General features: G+C 41.3%; 1 pseudogene; it reads left to right on the top strand.

Annotated features, from left to right (window-relative positions):
* The first annotated feature begins 4,730 nt into the window (after window positions 1-4,730).
* Window positions 4,731-5,372, top strand: LOC148027719 (NADP-dependent glyceraldehyde-3-phosphate dehydrogenase pseudogene; annotated as a pseudogene).
* Window positions 5,373-13,567: the final 8,195 nt, after the last annotated feature.

Consider the following 13,567-nt stretch of genomic DNA (forward strand, 5'->3'; position numbering starts at 1 on the left):
CAGCTTTCATGACAACAGCAAACTCTTCATCTACTTTAGCTAATCTCTTTCGCTTTTGTGTCGCTAACAGATCGTCCATCTTTTTCGTCTTCTTATTATTCAAAATCTTTATTCTCAAAAGCTTTATCCAAAGCTTTACATCAGCGCATCACCAAAGTGATTATAATTATGGTTTTGTCTTTCTATGTATAAACTACCTAGATTCGACAAGATACTCCTTGTCAGGCAATAATGTTATTATATCCAGGTTATTGTTAATTAGCTTTAGTATCAATAGCATCGACATTACAAAAAGAACCAACAATAGCAATGTCGTGTCTTATGTTATGGATTCTTTGTCTTGTCATTGTTTCATAAGTTTCATAGCTTATATTTTATATTTTTCATTCAATCAATGTTATTCAATTACTATTTCATTCAATGCTTTGGTATGTTGGTATTGCAATGCTTCATGATGCTTGCCCTCGTTCGTTATTCCATTGATGCTTCATTCCCTACTTTTGGATGTTGATATTGCCATGCTTCATGATGATCGTCCTCGTTTGTTATTCCATTGATGAGCATCTATATTCTAGCTGATGATACATTGTTTCGTTTATATTCTTTCCAACTGATGAGGGTCTATATTCCAGCTGATGACAAATTGTTTCATTTATATTCTTTGCTGATGAAAAAAGGGCAGGAGCTCAAGCAATTTAATGGGCAAAATTTGTCCTCTTTTATCCACCTCTATACTGACAAGATGGTCTTCTTTGGAGTTCCTCATCATGCTTGGAGCCGATACTTTGCCCGTTTGGCCATGCATGGCCTCCAGGACCAGATTCATGGTCTTTTTCAAAAAGATGCGGGATGGTCTGCATTCAAGAAGGCTCTTCAAGAAGAAAATTTTCTTGAAGATTCTCGCCTCATGACGAAGAAAGTCTTCACTGAATGGGTAGAAAGGCCCAATAAGGGACTAACTGCCACTGCTCTTCACCGCGAATTTGAAAGCAAATTTGCTCAACTAGATCTTGATGATCAGCAGGATATGGAAAGACAGAAGATTAAATCGTTTCTAAAGGCTATAGATCCTTTTCTTCAAGAGAAGCTAACTGATCGGCTTGAAGTTCCTGACTTTGAGATGGAATTGAAGACTATTTGGAATGATGTCACTGAAGCAGTTAATATGATTGCTCGAAGAGAGCGGATGCGCCTAAGGTGGGGGTCTACCTCTGCACCAACTGAATCCATGAAGGAGCATGTTCTTGTATCTCGACCTCCTGTCTCTATGGCCGAGCAACCAAGAAATCCTGTTGTTCCACCTCCAAAGAAGGATGTCATGGACGAGCTGATCAAGAGCATGCGGGATCTCCATCTTAATCTAACAGAGATTAATTCCAAGGTGGAAAGGCTTCATGTGAAAGTGGAAGAAAGAGGACGAACAACTGCCTAAAGACCCGTACGAGAAGGCTTCAGAAGACGTTGTATCTGGTGTGATAGCCTATAGCATGATAAGAGGGAGTGCAGTGCATTCTGTGAAGCTAAAGCGCAAAAATTAGTCTTTTGGAAGGATGGTAAAATTCATGCAACCGAAACCGGGCTTCCTCTTGAGCCAAATTTCAGTAACAGTGGCATGAAGAAAAGACTGGAAGATTTGGCAACAAGAACAGTCTATGCAGCTGTTGATGCAGCTATCTATGGGCTGCAAATTGAGCCAACTAATGAAATTATTAAATCATGTAAAGTTGATGCAAAATCGAAAGTGTGGATGTAGGCCTTAGATCGTATGGAGCAAGGCAAGGCAACCAAATATGATTTAACTACTGCCAGTCAATGCATCTGGGGAAGAATCGGATGGATCGAGCCAGTTGATTCATTTTCAACTTACGCTCGGTTGGCTGAAATTAATAATCATGAAGCTATGATAGAAGGAAAGAGAAGAAGAGATGAAGATGTTGCCGGTCCCTCCTCTTCAAGGCCAAGTAAAAGTGTGATAAGAAGTAAACCGGATCAGCAGAAAGCTGCTGAAAATCTACCACTGCCAGAGCTTGATATGGGAAATGCCCCACAAGCAAAGAAGACGGTGTTGGAAACTGCAAGGAAGACGAGAGACGAAAGGAAGAGAGGAGAGAAGAGAGATATGAGACACCAAAAGTGGAACCCTAGAAGTGTGTCAACTGAGCACACATGATAGGAATATATAGAGGGGACCTGGGGCGCTATATATAGACATACTATATATAGCTAACACCCCCGCTCAAATAAAGGTTCCTTACTATGGATGAAAAAATCCTTGAGGGCTCAAGGGAAAAACCCACAGCTCTATATAGGCCTACTGTTATATTAATATTCAAAATATAAAATTACAAAATTGAACTTACAAGAGCCTATTCATAGGCATCAAAGGAGCTACTGTTAAAGATGCGGGATCCAGAGCATGGCAAAGGAGGAAGCTATGGAGGATGGAAGATGAAGATACTACTCATGTTGACATTGACAAAGAAGACAACTGTTACACAAGTGAATTAGGTTTCAAGATTGAGACTTGAACTCATAAACACAATCTTGTGTAGGACTGACAATGACACAGGGACTTGACAGAAAGAGACAAGTACTATTGCATTATCATCATATGAAAGTGATAGTCAAGTACATCATTATATAGGATTTCTTGGATACAAATCAATATGGAATTAAGAGATGTTTATAGTTTTGTAAACAAACATAAACATCGATATCGAAATGCATGTCAATATATACATCAACACAAAGTATAGATTTAATTTCAAGACCTCACTTTAATCATACCATTTACATGAAATATAATGAAAAGAATAGCACAAGAATACTCATAGAATTTTGCCAAAATAAATTTTATTATAATGAAGAGGTGTCTGATTTGACTTAATACATTGTATGAAATGTGGGTATTATAGAGTAGTTGTTACAAGGATAGCAGCCACATGGCATGCAAATCCTAATAGGCACATTGGATTGACACGTAAGATATTCTAAGACTCAACACATTGTGTGTTATATGGATGATATGATATAAGAGTTTCATGGATCATTGCCAATTGGCATGGAGATCCAAATGGACACAGAGGACCAATAAAGCAGAGGATTTTGAACCATCAACTTCCAGTAAATCCATATCATCCAACACAAAGGAATCACTCACCACATCAAAATAGTTGATCGAGAGTTATATGCTTCACCTAAACCTTGTACAATACCTGCATGTACAAAAAAAAACTTGCATGAATCCCTTTTAACAAAAATACTTGCATGAATCCCTTTTAGCAAAAAATATCTAGATAACTACATGAATAGAAGCAATCCAAAACAAGGCCAATTCACCTATAAGCTAATCTACTGAAGATAAGATTGAATCATTGCTAGTCAAAACTCATTGCAAATTATGGACATAACAAAACATCAATCCCATCAAACATAAAAGTCACTAATTAAATGAATAAATTTTGGCACCACAAAATATGGCAGATTTACCTGTAAATTGAGCTACAGAATCTCTGCTCTCCCTTGTGTTAAGTGCTGCAACAACAATTGATCCTTAAGTTAGAACTAGCATCAAACCCTATTGTAAAGATAGTAGAAAAGGGATAATGCAGAGATGAAGAAAGAAAGAGTGTATGAGTACGCGGGAGAGAGAAAGAAATGAGCACCTATCCAATCTTGCCCAAATTGATCTCTGCAAAAGACAATTTTGCAAGAGTTAGTATTTACATGAAGGTATACTGAAAAAATAGTAGAAAAGAGGAAACATAGAGAGAGAAAGAGAGAGGGAGAGAGAGATAAGCACTTATTCAATGTCACTCAAAATGATCTCTGCAATAAAACAACAATAAGGGTTAGAACTAACATTATGTTGTATTAAAAAGATATCAACAAAAAAAACCAAACAGAGAGAGAGATTAACACCTTTGCCTCTTGCTCCAAATAAACTCTGCAAGAAAACAACAACTAGAACCAACATCAAATTCTTTTGAAAACACAACATAAAAGAGAAACAACACATAGAGAGAGGGGGGAAAGAAAGGAGAGAGAGATGAGCACCTCTGTCTCCTGCCCCAAACAACCTCTGCAATAAAACAACAACAACAGTAAGAAACGACATCAAACCTTATTGAAAAAATAGCTAACAAGAGAAAATGCAAAGAGATATGGGCACCTGTGTTTTGCCCAAAATCTGGAGCTACGTTGTCGTATTGCTGCGCATTCGAGGTGTGAAATCCACCAAAAAGTTGTGTGTTTGACAACGGGTAAGGGATATAGTCTTGTGGAATGCAATGATCTCAGGAAATGCTGAGTATGGGCTTGCTGTTGAAGCTTTGAACTATTTTGAACAAATGCAAATGGAGAGAGTGTATCCAAATGTAGTTACATGGAATACTTTGATATTGGGCTGTGCTATGCAAGAGGAAAGTGAGGAGACCATCCTGCTTTATGCCTAGATGTTGTGCCAAGGGAATATGCCAGATAGTGCTACCTTTTTGAATGTTCTGAGAGCCTGTCATATCAAGTCAACACTTGAAACAGTAAAAAGAATCTATACCCAACTCAACAATGCTGATATGTTTGATGCCGACCTTGATCTTGCAGCAGAAAATATCGTAAAGGGTGGTTCTCATACAGTGGCCAGCGCTGTACTGCTGTGAAAGTTGTTTTGGTTATGGAACCAGTAGTAGCAGAACATAGTAGAAGTGCTAGTTCAGAAGGTAGTTTCAAAGATGAGTAAGCTAACTGTCGGTGCACCAGAAGAAGACTCTGACATAACTGCGGTTGTCAGTGAGTCATCTGCAAAGTATATAGAAGGTTTGGTTTTGGATGCCAAGGAAAAAGGTGCTACATTCTGCCAGAAGTACAAAAGAGATGGAAACCTGATATGGCCTTTGCTTATTGATAAAGTTCGCCTTGACCTGAGGATTGCGTGGGAAGAACCTTTTGAGCCTGTGCTTCCAGTCATTAAAATCAGCAATGTGGAGGAAGGAATCCACCACTGTAATGCAAACAATTTTGCTTTGCAGGGTTGTGTTTTCAGAAGAGATATTAACAAAGCAATCACGATTAGCAAGACAATGGAGATCGAAACAGTTCAGATCAATTCTGCCCCTGCTCGTGGATCTGACCACTTTTCTTTTCAAGGGTCTTCCGGAAAGCAGAATTGGGTCATTCAGAGGGAAATTAGCGGGCTATTTGAAAAAGCATTTATCTTTGACAAAATTAGCAGACAAGAAAACTATGTTGGGAGGAGACGACGATGTGGGGAAAAGGCCTCGCAAAGCCTCAGAAAGAAAAGGAAGACTTCAGATCGCTACGACCTGGGGAAAGGGAATGAGAATTCTGGAAAACCAATGCAGAAAGTTACGTGATGAAGGGGCCAAAACGACAGCATGGTGCTGAGCAGTTCGTTGCGAGTGAAGAGGATAGAGATCATGAAGGGAAAGATAGCCGTGCTGAAGGTGGATACAAAGCAGAGGCCACATAAATTCGATCAGAGGATTATCGTCTTCTTCATCATCATGCTGCTGTGGTTGCCTGCCCGTCCTGATCATCATCATGCTATTGGTTGTGCTCTTGAGCACCGACATCACACCTAACAACTATAAGCACCATGCCTGCTACATGTGCTGGCTCCTCGACTTCTTCTCGCTGACCATCAAGAGCCTCTACATAAGCGGAACAAAGGAGAAGCAGCGCAACCTTGAGCCCTCTGTAGGAACAGCAGGACTTTGTACCGAGCAAAGAATTTGTGGAGTGGTTATAGTGTGGGCTCAGTTACTGGATCAACTGATGACCTATCATCTACTACACCCAAATATTAACGCATTAGGCATGCAGCATCTATGAGTAGCTTGATTCAGGGTCATCATTAGGATTCCTTATCAAACAGAGCATAAGGAGTTTGTGGAACAGTTGGTGTTGAGAAAACATCATCCAAATTGGAAATGTTCAAGCGGTATTGATGGTTGGGCTATTTCAGTGAACACAATACAGAGCCTACTCGAACCATAGGGTGGACTATTAGCAGGCTGCGGCATACTATTTCCATGGGCTGATTTTGGATGAGGGATTTGATCATGCAAAGGCAGCAGCATGCCTACAACTATCTGAGAGTTCTTTAATGAAGAGCAAGAAGTTCTGTGCTGATTTCTGTGCGAGCACTCCAGCAACAACAAGGGCCTCTCCTCTATGGGGTGCCATGAAGTACTTGTCTGAGAAGGTAACAAAGGATACAACCAGCAAAGCATGCAAACAAAGTGGCAGCAGCCTTGAGAAGGTTTCACAAAAGATACCAGATCTACCAGAGTTTTCAGTGGCATTGCAACCTGATGCCTGTGAAGACATTAAAAAAAAAATCAGAGAACATTAGCAAAGACTTATTGCTCGTTTGACCATGCAATGTCATGCGAATTTGATTTCTGTATTGGGTCACAACTAGCACCTACTGATGCTTCTCAGATTGACATTTAATACTAAACCTCTTCTAAGAGGCTGGAAGGCCGGCTATTTCCTGCATTCACATGTATGTTGGAGTTTGTGATGTCTAGCATTAATAAGCTTTACGAAGCTTACAAGTGCCATGTGTAGATGCCATAATCCATTCATATTGTAATGTTGTCATGAAATTTGAAGGATTAACTGACTTTTCCATGGAAGATGCTCCCCATAACCATATGCTTGAGCATACACTCACAACCATAAAACAAACCCATTTGGAACTTGTTGCTGTGTGGAAAATTGGACAATAGGATTATTAACATGTTGAATCTTCTATCTTGAAATTTGTCAAGGTCCTTCGTGGACGCGACTTTGCTTTTGAAAACCCTTCGACATCTTTGGTGAACCCGACGTAAAAGCGTCGTAGAAATTTCAGGATGGGAGATACTTCAGCATCTATTTCAGCCTCTTCTACAATTCCAGTTGCGTCCTCTACTTCAGCTCCATCAATGACTGCTGCGTCAAGTACTTCAACAGATGATCTAAAACAGATTTTGAAGAATATGTCCATGTATATGCAGCTTCAAAATCAGCAGACACAATTTTATATGCAGCAGCAGCAGCAATTGCATCAACAACAGTTGTCTCAGCAAAGGCAACTATATTCGGAGCAGGAGAATGCAAACAGCGCGACTAAGGCGATTGAAGCAGTTGAGAATGAGAAGAAGCTATTTGATGGCCGTAATGTTTCAGCATATTTGAAGACATATGAGATCAAGATTGGGTTTTTTAGAGTTCCAGCTGGACTTATGAGTAAGTACTTCCTTCGTCTTGTCACACCCGCCTTGAGGGAAAAAGTGACTGATCTTTTTATTCAAAATTCACATTGGCAAGATTTTAAGAAGGCCCTGAAAGAAGAGTATTTCCTTGAGGACTTTGGGATGGTTACACGGCGGTCATTCCGAGAGTGGGTCTACATGCCAAACAAAGGTCTAGCTGCTTCAGAGTTGATTCGAGAATTTGAAGAGAGGTATAGTCAGCTTGATGCCATTGAACAAAGATCATTGGATGTTGAGAAAGTTGAGCTTTTCTTGCAAGCTGCAAATCCTGCTCTTCAGGAAGAATTGGGAGAGCTTCTTGAGGATCGCACGAAGCCTATGGGACTTAAAACGGATTGGCAAGATGCCTAGGATGCAGTCTCGACTTTGACCAAGAGAAGGATATGGAAGACGCGCCTACAGAATGGTTCTATGACACCGACACCGTCTTCTGCTCCTATGCCTGCTTCTATCCCTGTTATTTCTTCTCCTCCTCAGCCAGTTTCTTGGCCTATGCCAGTGCCCATTGTTTCCACTCCTCCTATTCCTCCTGTTCCACGACCGATGCCAGCAGCTTCTGCTCCAAAACCATCCGCTCCATCGGTGCCTTCCTCTCTTGATGATATAATCAAAGGCATAACGGATTTGACACTGGAGTCAGTTAAAGCGGAGTTGGTGGGAAAATTGAAAGAGCAGTTTGTTTCGACTGTGCCTACTATTTCTTCTAGTGCTCCTAGTGCACCTAGGAGAGATCGAAGATGTATTTGGTGTGATAGTACAGACCATCAGCATTGCAGGGATTGTGAATCTTTTCAGGATGCAAGGAGGAAGAATTTGGTATTTTGGGGACAAGATGGTTAGATTTGGTTGACTGAAACAGGAGCTCCGCTTGCTACCAACTTTGGGAAAGGCAGAATGAAGAAGTTAGTGGATGACATGGCTGCGCGTACTTCTTATGTGGCAGGTAGAGGAGATGCTTCTGCATATGGAGTCCAGATTGAGAAGGGATCAGAGAATCAGTCAGCATTATGGACTTATGCTATGGAGACGGCAAACAAGGGAAAAATTCAGCAAACTGTTTTGACTAGTGTAGGCTCTAGCATCAGATCTAAGACAGGTTGGGATTCGCCTGTTGTTGACAGGTACTCTATTTATGCCTACTTGACTAAGTCTCAGGGAGCAGATGTACTTGTTGAGGAGAAGCATAAGAGGGATGAAGAAAATCCAACTGCAGCTAAAAAGACTAGAGGGGGTGAGTTTGTTACTCCACCTATTGCAGGACCGTCTTTGAGACCAGGGCCAGAACGACAGATGGAAGATGCTCAAAAGAGAGAAAAGAGGCAAGAGCCTAGAGAGAGAAAGCAGCCAGGGTTTAGATTGATGTCTGATATTGAGACATCTACGGACATGAAGAAAATCTTTAATGATAAGATACTTGGCAGTGAGGTGACTTTTACTATTTCTGAGGTTTTGGGCATCTCGAAAAGAGAGTTTCAAGATCAGTTTCAAGAGGTCCTGAAGAGGAAAAGACATGCATTGCCTACTACTGATACACAGGGAATTTTGATTGGGGAGTTGGATGAGGATGAGGATGAGGTTATGATTGAGAATGCTTCTGTTTTTCCGCAGATAGAGAAGAGGGTTCAGCCTATGCATTATGCTGAAACTGATGAGCCTGTCTTGATACCGCGTAGTCACTTTTCGCGGAGTCATTGGGCTAGGGAAACTACAGAGACGATGGTAAAAATTGGAGAGAAACAGGTGCCTTATATTGCTTTGGTGGATCATGGTTCAGAGATTAATCTCATAGTTTGTGGAGTTTATGAGAGCAACAGATGGCCTATGGATGTAGAGCATGGGTGGCGTATGAGAGCCGCTAACAACAATGCAGGTGATTTGTATGCTGCCTGTCCCAGTGTCAGGGTTTCTATTGGAGATGTAGAGGAGGATTTCCATTTCTTTGTGCAGGATTCATGCTCTTATCCCATAATTCTTGGACATCCATTCATCACAGAGATGCGTATGGAAACAAAGGTAATGGATGATGGATCTGCTTATGCACGGATTCGTAGTAAAGATGGCATGAGAGGAGTACAGTTTATGACTGTGTGTGTGAACCATGTTAGAAACAGGGATACTCTCAGAGATGCACCTTTGCCCACTATGAGGGATTCGAGTTTTCATTAGGTACCGCCGTTTCGCGAGACGACGGTGGTACAGAGCAGAGGAGATTGGAGTTCTCGCCTCCTGTAGTAGTGTTTTCTCCTCCGGTTTTGTTGGGATTTCAGCAAACAGTTCAATGAGTTATCAGAAGACTTCTAAGTTGCCTAGAGCTGCCAGGCAGTACATATGCAGGAAGGAGAAAAATTTGAAAAATGCAGGAATTTTAGAGGATGATGAGCACATAGATGGGATGTATGACAGTATGATTTGTGCAGATACGATGACAGAGATGGAAGATATGCTGAAAGCTGATATGCAGAGTTGTCACAGTAATGTATTAGTGCAATCCCTGGACGTGTTTCATGAAATTGCAGATTTTGTGTCACAGATTGAGTCAGAGAATGAGATGACTCAGCAAAAAGTGTTGAGTGCTGAAGAAATTCAGTAAACAGAGTTTTCGGCTGAATATGATCAGCTTACAGAGACACAGAGGCCTGAAAACTTTCAGCTAACAGAGTTTACTGCTGAAATATTTTCAGCATCCAGAGTTTAGGGCTATTCTTATGCAGTCCATAGAGCAGAGGGCTGAGGATATTCAGCCATTGGAGTGCAGAATTGTTGATTTACAGCAAGATTTGAGTAATGCAGAAGAGCATAATGAAGCCAGGGTTGACACGAAATACAAGACTGTGGATAAGAAGGTGAAGCTGGTAGCTATACTGCTTCCACCTGACAGTGATCAGCAAATAGAGAGGGCTGCCAAACAGCCAATTTTGAGGAATCCGAAGCATATAGGCCATAAATTTTCAGCAGAGACTCTTGCTGAATTGAAAATTGGAAATGGTGAATTCTTGCTACCCACAGAGAAGCAATGTTTTCAGGAGATGCTTGAGCGACATGGAAGGGGGTTTGCTTTTTTCCCGCATGAGATTGGATGTGTGAATCCAGATATTGTTGCTCCTATGGTGATTTTTACTATTCCTCATATTCCATGGAACCTCTGACCTATTCCAGTGCCTAAGGCACACCTGCCAAAGCTGATTGATTTATTGAATGAGAAAATCGGGATGGGAATTCTTCAGCCTTCATCTGCACCATACTCAAACAGGTGGTTTACGGTTCCAAAGAAGAATGGTACTCTCCGATTTATACAGGACATGCAGCCAGTAAACAGAGTTACTATCAGGAATGTTGGTATAGGTCCAGTTGTGGATGAGTTTGGAGAAGCATTTGCTGGACGTGCCATCTATTCTTTAGGTGATTTGTATTCGGGATATGATCAGTTTCAGCTGGCTTTGGAAAGCAGGGACATAACCACCATGAGAACTCCTATTGGGCTTGTCAGGATGTGTACCTTGCCTCAAGGTGCCACTAATTCTATTGCGCATATGATGAATGCCATGCATAAGGTCCTTCGTGATTACATACCTCAGCTTACTATGCCTTTCTTGGATGATGTGCCCATTAAGGGGTGTGCAGAAGAAGAGAAAAATGAGAGTCTAAATGAGCAGGGATGCAGATACTTTGTGGCTGATCATATTTCAGCTTGTGAGAAGATTTTGGCCAGGTTAGAAGAAGTGAACTTGACACTATCAAGGCAAAAATCTGTTTTTGGAGCGAATGAGGTTGTCATTGTTGGACATATGTGTGGATATTATAGCAGGAAACCCTCACCTGATAAGGTGGATGCTATAGGCAAGATTACGGAGTATTGTTCTACCACTTCAGAGGTACGGAGATTCATTGGAGCTTGTGTGTTTTATATGATTTGGATACCTCATTTTTCTCACATGGCAGATTGTTTATATCAGTTGCTTCGAAAGGGGCAGAAATTCTATTGGGATGAGAGCCACACTAGAGCCATGCGGAAATTGAAGAAGTTATTGCAGATTGCTCCTACTCTCAGGAAATCAGATTATAATTGCGGAAGGCCTATTGTATTGACAGTTGACACTAGTCCAATTGGCATAGGTTGGGCTGCGGGTCAAGATGATGCAGATGGAAACAGGTATGCTATTCGGTTTGGGGCGAAAGTCCTAAACGAGAGACAGAGGAGATATCCGCAAATCAAGAGGGAGTTACTGGGGATTGTTACGGCTCTCAAATGTGACAAGGAGTACTTTATTGGAGCTTCAGTTGTGGTGGAGACAGATTGCTTGCCATTGATTGGTATGATTACGAGTTGCTCTACTCCGGATATAGCTATGCTGAGATGGATTGCATACATCAAGTCATTAAATCCAGAATTTAAACACATAGCAGGGAAGGATAATCCAGTGGCAGATATGCTGTCTAGAGCCAGATATGATGATGAGGAGATACTATTTGCAGAAGAGGATGATGCAGAAATTTCAGCCGCTATGGTTGATCATGTTTGTCATGTCTATGATATTGTGGCTTTCATAGAAGAACTCTATGTTGGAGATTGGTTGCAGATTGGCAAGTATCTTAGTACACTAAGCAAAAGAGATGAATGGACAAATGAAGAGTTCAAGAAGATCAGAAGGAAAGCCTATGGTTATTTTCTCAAGGACGGATTTCTTTGGAAGCATCCGAAGAAAAGAGGTGGATTACCTTTGCGGGTTGTTTGCGATAGAGAGACACAGTTACAGGTGATGAGGGAGTTTCATGAGAGTCCTTGGGCTGGTCATAGAGGAGTGTGGGCTACTTATGAGAAAATCAAGGAGAAATATTGGTGGAAAGGCATGTATAGAGATGTTTCTCACTTTGTAGAGACTGCCAGATGTATTCGGTAGTGCATCATCGAGATGAGCTTCATCCGACCTATCCGCTATGCATTCATTATAAGTGGGTAGTTGACTTGGTTACTATGCCTATGGGTCTATGGCAGATGAGATATATTGTTTTGGCTAGAGAGGATCTTACCAATCATGTTGAGGGCAGATCTTTGAGAACGAAGACCACTAGTGCAGTGTGTAAGTTCTTATTGAAAGAAATTTTCTACAGGTATGGCTATGTGGGTAAGATCACTGCGGATCGCAGTGAATTGGATGCAGATGAAGCTAGGGAGTTTTTCTCTCAACTAGGAATCAAGTTGGCTCTAACCACAGCATACAATCCAGAGGGAAATGGGAAGAGTGAAAGAGGGCATCCGCCGATAGTGAAAGCATTAGTTAAAGCATGTAGAGGACGGATTGGAGAATGGCCGAGACTTCTAGCATTTGCTTTGTGGGCTGATCGTACGACTCACAGTGTTACCACAGGATATATGCCTGCAGAGTTGATGTATGGTCAGAAACCGGTTATGCCAACTGAGACTTCTGCTTTGACTTGGTCAGTTTTACCTTGGCAAGAGGATTTGATGAGAGAAGAGCTCTTAGCTCTTCGGATTCGGTAGTTGGAGAGAAGACCAGAGGATATTCAGATAGCTATTGACAGGTTGAAGGTTGCTAGACTAAGAAATAAGGGCAGGTTTGACAGCAGGCATCGCTTGCGGCCTAGAGCAATAGAAGAGGGAGACTGAGTATTAGTCTTTGATAGCAGCCTTGAAAATCAGCATACTGCACTTCAGAAGATGGTGAAAAGATGGTTTGGGCCGTACATAGTCAGACATGTCTTTGATAATGCAACATATGAGTTGACAGAATTGGATGGGACAGTGCTTAGAGTGCCTATTGCTGGAAAAAGAATCAAGATTTTCAAGAAAATAGATTATGAAAATTATGCATTGGAAGAATTTGCAAGAGAAGAGCAACGAGAAGAAACTCCAATGGAAGAGACAAATGATATGACATATAATCTTGTTGATATACCGGAAATGCATAACGAAGAGATTGATCTATTTGTGGATCTTGATGATAACGATCATGGGTAGTTGGCCCATCTGGAGGATGTGCAGGATTAGAGGGGGTGGATGTCGTATTGCTGCACATTCGAGGTGTGAAATCCACCAAAAAGTTGTGTGTTTGACAACGGGTAAGGGATATAGTCTTGTGGAATGCAATGATCTCAGGATATGCTGAGTATGGGCTTGCTGTTGAAGCTTTGAACTGTTTTGAACAAATGCAAATGGAGAGAGTGTATCCAAATGTAGTTACATGGAAACTCTGATATTGGGCTGTGCTGTGCAAGAGAAAAGTGAGGAGACCATCCTGCTTTATGCCTAGATGTTGTGCCAAGGGAAT

Source organism: Lygodium microphyllum, chromosome 12 (assembly GCF_053477565.2).
Source record: "Lygodium microphyllum isolate KBCC chromosome 12, Lygodium_microphyllum_v1.1.10, whole genome shotgun sequence".
Lineage (NCBI taxonomy): Eukaryota > Viridiplantae > Streptophyta > Polypodiopsida > Schizaeales > Lygodiaceae > Lygodium > Lygodium microphyllum.